Source organism: Giraffa tippelskirchi, chromosome 3, assembly GCF_054371585.1.
Source record: "Giraffa tippelskirchi isolate mGirTip1 chromosome 3, T2T-mGirTip1v1.2.pri, whole genome shotgun sequence".
NCBI lineage: Eukaryota > Metazoa > Chordata > Mammalia > Artiodactyla > Giraffidae > Giraffa > Giraffa tippelskirchi.
In genome coordinates this window covers 70,560,834-70,568,398 of record NC_137277.1, presented here as the reverse complement: position 1 = coordinate 70,568,398, position 7,565 = coordinate 70,560,834, and positions in this window count along the sequence as shown.

Sequence of the window (7,565 nt, the reverse complement as noted above, 5' to 3'; positions counted from 1 at the left end):
CACGAATAGAAAAGATTCAACTCCATTGCAGAGAGAGTTGCCAAAAACCTAAGTAACAACCAAAAAAAAAAATACATTAAAAATTACAGTAATTCAACCTTTATGTAGGATACATTAATTGTTAATTTTTTCCTAGTTACTATGATGGGTATAATGCACACACAAAGCAATAAATGTCATGGCAATATTTTTATAATTATTTTTACATTTCAGAAATTTTTAAATTCCCCATCATTACCTTTACTAATACCACTGAACATCAAATTGATGAATATATGGGTATGTGTTCTCATCTTAATTTTACTCTCCAATATTTGGAAATCTGGACTTCTAGAAAGGAAACACCAGAGAAAATTTTTTTATACCACCAAGGAGTTACTAAACAATCTCGTTAAATCGTAAGTTCTTCTAGGAATTTGCAAAATATGTATTGATTTGAAAAAAATTTAAGGAACATAATTGTAAAAAGAAAGGAAAAGAGAGTAACAGAAGGAAAGAGGAAGCAAGACAGAAAGGAAACATACAATTTTGCAGGCAATATTTAAGTATCAGTCTATATAATGTGCATAAAATGCCGACTCAATGAAATTTTTTTAACCCACAAGTTGGAATTAGTTTTTTCTTCTTCCTTGCCTCTGCTGAACTTTATTTCTTATAATGTTTACCACTTCTGTCTTAATATCTTTGTTGTTTGTTATATACAAGTGTGCTTCCCCAGCCAGATTTTTGAGGGCTGAGCTACACCATATTCATTTTTTTCTTTCTTATAATTCACAGCAAAGGTATGAAACATACTAAAAGTACAGTTAATAATTATTTACATGAACATGGGATTCATCAAGATACATGTTAGAATTTAGATAAAGAAATTGAAGGAGACAAGATAGGAAGAAAAGAATATGTTATAACTGAGGCTGTTTTAGCAGTTATTTTAGGAATGATTTAAACTAGATCTTTATTTTTTGAAGTTGATTTCTAAGCCAACAAATATTATACATACACACACACATACATACATGTATATATATATATACAACACACATATATATATATGTGTATATGAATATATATATCTCAAATGCTTCTATTATGGATTAGTAAGAAGAAAATCCCAGGGATAAATAACTATCAAAATCCAATATTATCTAGAATAACATTTTTAATGTCATCTAAATGGGGCAAGGAAATGTGTTTCTGAATAAATAATTCAAACCAGAGGTGTGAGTAAATAATTTTGCAATAATTGAGTAAAAAATTCAATCTATTGTGTGTGTAAAATAATACCAGGTGCAGATAATGGCAAGTAAATTCAAGATGTAGATCCTCAAATCAAGCTATTTAAATTTTAGGAAATTAACATATTTTTTTACTCAAATGTCCTTACTAAAAGTCTGGCTAATTTCTGCTTCTTCTAACATTATGAGAAAGAAGTCTTGTTCTGACACTGATACTGAGCTGATATTATATCTTTTTGTAAAATTTTGTCAAGATGATAAGTTAAAAATTATTTCTAACTATTTTAATGTACTTTTTCTAATTATTTCAGTTAGTTTAGTTCAGTCGCTCAGTCATGTCTGACTCTTTGCAACCCCATGGACAGCAGCTCCCCAGGCCTCCCAGTCCATCACCAATTCACAGAGTTTACTCAAACTCATGTCCATTGAATCAGTGATGCCATCCAGCCATCTCATCCTTTGTTGTCTCCTTCTCCTTCTCCCTTCACTCTTTCCCAGCATCAGGGTCTTTTCCAATGAGTCAGTTCTTTGCATCAGGTGGCCAAAGTATTGGAGTTTCAGCTTCAGTATCAGTCCTTCCAATGAATATTCAGGACTGATTTCCTTTAGGATGAACTGGTTGAATCTCCTTGCAGTCCATGGGACTCTCAAGAGTCTTCTCCAACACCACAGTTTAAAAGCATCAATTCTTCAGTGCTCAGCTCTCTTTGTAGTCCAACTCTCACATCCATACATGACTACTGGATAAAGCATAGCTTTTACTAGAGGAATCTTTGGTGGCAATGTCTCTGCTTTTTAATATGCTGTCTAGGTTGGCCATAGCTTTTCTTCCAAGAAGCAAGTGTCTGAATTTCATGGCTGCAGTCACCATCGGCAGTGATTTTGGAGCCCCCTAAAATAAAGTCAGCCATGGTTTCCACTGTTTCCCCATCTATTTGTCATGAAGTGATGGGACCAGATGCCATGATCTTAGTTTTCTGAATGTTGAGTTTCAAGCCAACTTTTTCACTCTCCTCTTTCACTTTCATCAAGAGGCTCTTTAGTTCTTCACTTTCTGCCATAAGGGTGGTGTCATCTGCATATCTGAGGTTGTTGATATTTCTCCTGGCAATCTTGATTCCAGCTTGTGCTTCATCCAGCCCGGCATTTTGCATGATGTACTCTGCATATAAGTTAAATAAGCAGGGTGACAATATACAGCCTTGACATACTCCTTTCCCGATTTGGAACCAGTCTGTTTTTCCATGTCCAGTTTTAATTGTTGCTCCCTGATCTGCATACAGATTTCTCAAGAGGCAAGTCAGGTGTTCTGGTATTCCCATCTCTTTAAGAATTTTCCACATTTTGTTGTGATCCACACAGTCAAAGGCTTTGGCATAGTCAGTAAAGCAGAAATAGGTGTTTTTTTCTGGCTCTCTCTTGCTTTTTCTATGATCCAACAGATGTTGGCAATTTGATCTCTGTTTCCTCTGCCTTTTCTAAAACCAGCTTGAACATATGGAAATTCACAGTTCGTGTACTGTTGAAGCCTGGCTTGGAGAATTTGGAGCAGTACTTTAGTAGTGTGTGAGATGAGTACAATTGTGTGGTAGTTTGAACATTCTTTGGCATTGCCTTTCTTTGGGATTGGAATGAAAACTGACCTTTTCCAGTTCTGTGGCCACTGCTGAGTTTTTCAGATTCTCTAGCATATTGAGTGAAGCACTTTCCCAGAATCATCTTTTAGGATTTGAAGTAGCTCAACTGGAATTCCATCACCTCCACTAGCTTTGTTAGTAGTGATGTTTCCTAAGGCCCACTTGACTTTCCATTCCAGGATGTCTGGCTCTAGGTGAGTGATCATATCATCGTGATTATCTGGGTTGTGAAGGTCTTTTTTGTGTAGTTCTTCTGTGTATTCTTGCCACCTCTTCTTAATATCTTCTGCTTCTGTTCTAATTATTAGTGTGGTTGAACTTTTAAAAAATTATTATTGCCATTACTATTTCTTCTTTCATGATTTATTGGTTCATATTTTGGTTTCTTTCAATAAATTTTTCCTTAAACCAAGAATTTTTGATCTTTTAAAATATATTTTAATGTTTTATTATAAATATGCAAATATTTACCAAGTTTTTTCACTTAGCTTTTAATTAATTTATATATTGTTATATAGATATTTTTATTTTAACACAGGCTAACGTATCTGTCTTGTTTCCTAGAGTCTGTATTTTGAGTGTTATCTAATATGATCCCTAATTACACATCTCAAAATTATGATTATATCCCTCAGTTCTGCTGTCAATATTATATAGGTTTTTAAATAAATGCTTATGTCTTTAACTGAAATTCATTTTTATTTTGTTAATATTTTAGGGTAGAAATTTAACACTACATTTTTCTCTGGTTCAAAGTCTCTGCAAAATAACACAATTTAATTTCTTCTCCATATACTTCTTGAAAAGAAAAAAAGAACAGTTATGGAAGACATATAGGATGGACCTATCTGAAAATGGTTATGGATAAAGGAGAGAAACATAGATTCTTTGGTGGGTAAGAGTACAGGAGGTTAGAAGGAAATTAGGTCTCCTTCCTAAATTATCTGGGGCCCCATAGTCTCATGCTACTCAGTAAATACCTAGAAGCAAATCGATCCTTTCTTCTTGTTAAGCGAAGTGGGTGCCTGAGACAACGGACAGCCCTGATGTTGCAGCAACGAGAGGACAAGCTTACGTGTTCTGAATCAGTGCACAGGTCTGGTGGGCCTTGCTGGTGGCAAGTAACCAGAAACAGGCCTACTGCTCCTGTGCTTTGTGGTGGACAGTGATGTTTGCAGGCTGCATGTAAGCCTCAAGCAGTTTAGTAGGTGCCCAAACTGTTTCCCTACATGAATCAGAAGGAACAGAACTAGCTGAGTATAATAGATAAATTCATTCCATAAAACTTTCCAATATGTATTCAGCTAAGATCTCTGAGAGGAATGAGAGTAGACTGGGGTCAAAGAATAAGTAAGTGAGGTGTATTCCATAAGTGAAGTTTTATCAGTGGAAATATTGCTTATGTTTCCAATAACATTTGGAGTATCTTCTTAAGAGAATAAATTGTGTAGCAAAGTAGAACTTTTCCTACCAAATTGCAGACAACAAAAGATTTCTGATTCACCTCTGTAACTTGCTTTTTAAGGAAGTGCTAAAATTTAGTGTCATACCTTAATTTTTAGTATTAATATTGTGTGTTAAAAATTACCAAGGAAATTTAAATTTTATTTACTGCATGGTAAAAACTATAGTTTAATATGTTAATAAATTTTATTTTATAGAATTATAGACTCAAAGAGATTTTTTTCTTACTGATATGTTACCTCATGGCCCTTAGTCTTAGCATCTGAGTTGACTCAAATTTGAAATCCCAAGTCTAAATTAATATGTTTTGTATTATTATGTAGTCTTGAATCATCAAGTTGTCTTCATGCCAAGTAGCAATAGTTTTAGCAATAAAGGTAACACCATGAGTGACTGTTAAGTTTATTATTGTTAATGTAAATATTGCTATATACTGAGAGTGGAAGACAAAATTGTGGCAGAACCTCATAAAAGAGAAAACAACTTACAGTGCGGCTGGATGTTTGCAAATATTGAATGGGAAAGAAGAAGATTTTCAGTGCATCATCACCAATGTTCTTGATATACAAATTAACAAACTGAGTTAATTTGTTAATAAATTAAAATGAGTTTCCTATAAAACACAATTTGTCCAGAGCTGAGGTCAGCCCCTAGACCCCTGAATTCTAATACTCCAGGATTTTTTCCTGATATTTACTACCTGTTTAAATATAATATGCTCCAATTTTTGAATTTAAATAATGTTTTATTGATACTTTTTATTGTAGACAACACTTTATAGTTTAGGGTAAAGAATGAGGTCTACAGATGGATGGTATAGAGCAAATCCTAACTATTGTTTCCTAGTATGACACTCTGGCATGACACTTGACAAATTTCTCGTCCATTGGCAAAAATGGGAATTATTATTTTATCTACCACGAAATCCATTGCAAGACTCCAATGAAGTAATCTGTTTTAAAGAACATATATTAGTACCATAAATATGTTGATCACTGATTTATTTCATCAGTCTCAAACTTTGGTAGTCAATGTGACTGTTCTTTAGAACTTGTTTTGATTGTATTCAGTTTATCCCTTATAATATTCTCTGATAAATAATCTGACTCATTCTGGAAATCAGCATATACATCAACTCAGATAAATGTTTTATCACGAATCCACAGCAAGTGTCCATTTTCCTTTGAAAATTGCAATTTATATAGCATTATTTTACACGTTAGGAAGAAACATATTGAACACACTTTTAGTCATTCCGTGACTGTTTACAAACTTCCTTTTCAGTTAAAGAGGATATCACTTGCACACATTTAGACCTGAAATAAAATCATGTGCTATAATGCACCAAGCCTAGATTCTGAAGCGTGGTATCCATGTAGAATAAAGAGGATATTTTTGGAATTCTTTGATGTAGCATATATGTGATTTCATAGCTTAATTTTGTTAATTTTTCTACACTTGTTTCTAAATAGTGTGATTTTCTTATATGTAAAACTACTTTTTCAACAGTGGGAACATCTAAATATATTGCTGAAATTTATAATCTATATTTGGTTCAAAACATATTTTTCTCTTAAAAAAATTGTCCTTGCCAGGTACCGCAGAAATAAAAGATGTTGGAGATAAAAGAATGGGAAAATGATTTTTCAAAATGCTTACAGATAAGATAACTTATATATATTGTATAGCGATTAATGCTAAGCTTATCTATCCAGGATGTTAAAAAAGATAGTATAGGGAAAGAGCTATTCTAAGCTAGTAATGTGGAAGGTTTTGATTCTATGTTTATAAATTAATAAAACCGACTTACCTGCAAATTCTTAGTTTTCTGCACATGAAACTCAAGATTTAAAGTTAGCACAGAGAGGAGACATGGTTAACAGCCTGGGTTCTGCTATCAGACATATCTTGTTTGTGTGCTTAGTTGCTCAGTTGTATCCAACTCTTTGTGACACTATGCACTGTAGTCCGCCAGTCTCCTCTGTCCACAGGATTCTCCAGGCAAGAATACTGGAGTAGGTTGCCATTTCCTCCTCCAGGAGATCTTCCTGACCCAGCAATCGAACCCACATCTCCTTTGGCTCCTGCATTGGCAGGCAGATTCTTTACCATTGAACCGCCTGGGAAGCCCACAGTGACTCCTTATTCACTATTTGTTTGATTAAACTGGGCAGATTACTTAACTTCTTTAATACTCAGTGTTCACATAATGAAAGTACAGTTTGGATTTCTATTTGGATCAAATTAGAAGTGATAAGGCATGCAAAAGTCTTAGCATGGTGTCTGACACATAGTAGTCACTCATTAAATGTCAATTATAATTTTATGAACATGAAATGTTGACACAGTGTCAATCATCAATGAAAGATATAATGTTTATTTTTGGATCTTAATTTTTGTTCTTGCACGTACTTCTCAAATCTCTAGTAAATAAGACTAGACAGTCTATAGAAACTTTTAAGTAGCTTCACACAACATAATGCATTCTTGACATATACTGCATTTTCATGATTGACATAAATTCATGGAGATCATCATAAGCAGCTGGATAGCACACGATAAAAAAGTGACCCTTTGAACTTACATTCTTAATATTCCTAATTACAAATATTCTTTTGTTTCTAAGAATATAGTCAATGCAGTTACTGTTTTTTTCATGTTATTGTTAATTTTATAAAATATTTTCCAAATTCTCTTACAGTAAACAATAAAAGGGGCTCTGTCTATTTGTGTAAGCTTGAAGCCAAATAGGGCTTCTTGCCAGAGACACAAATAGAATGCCGTTTTATTCAACAACATACAGTCCATTATTCAAGGAAGAACATAAATGGAATAGAAATTTTACGGGATGAAAATGTTAAAATATCATCATCCTCTATAATAATGACAGTTCAAAACAGGATTTTGAAACATGTAAAATTTAAGCTTGACAATGGTAAACTTGCTTAAGAATTAACTAAATAACGTACCATCTGAAGCAAGTAATTTTCTCACTATCCAAATTATTTCTTCTGTAACTTCAACAGAGCAATATAAAACCAATGCCATAGAAGAGAAACAATTTTAATCATTATTTTTAAATTTGTTTATTCCCTGTTAATTTGATATGAGTTGAATTGTTTAAGACTGAAAATTCATTTTTACCCTTGTTCTTTGTAGTATATGAGGACTTATGGAAAATTCTAAAATTCTAAACTACATTAATGGTAGCCAACAGTGTCTTCTTAGA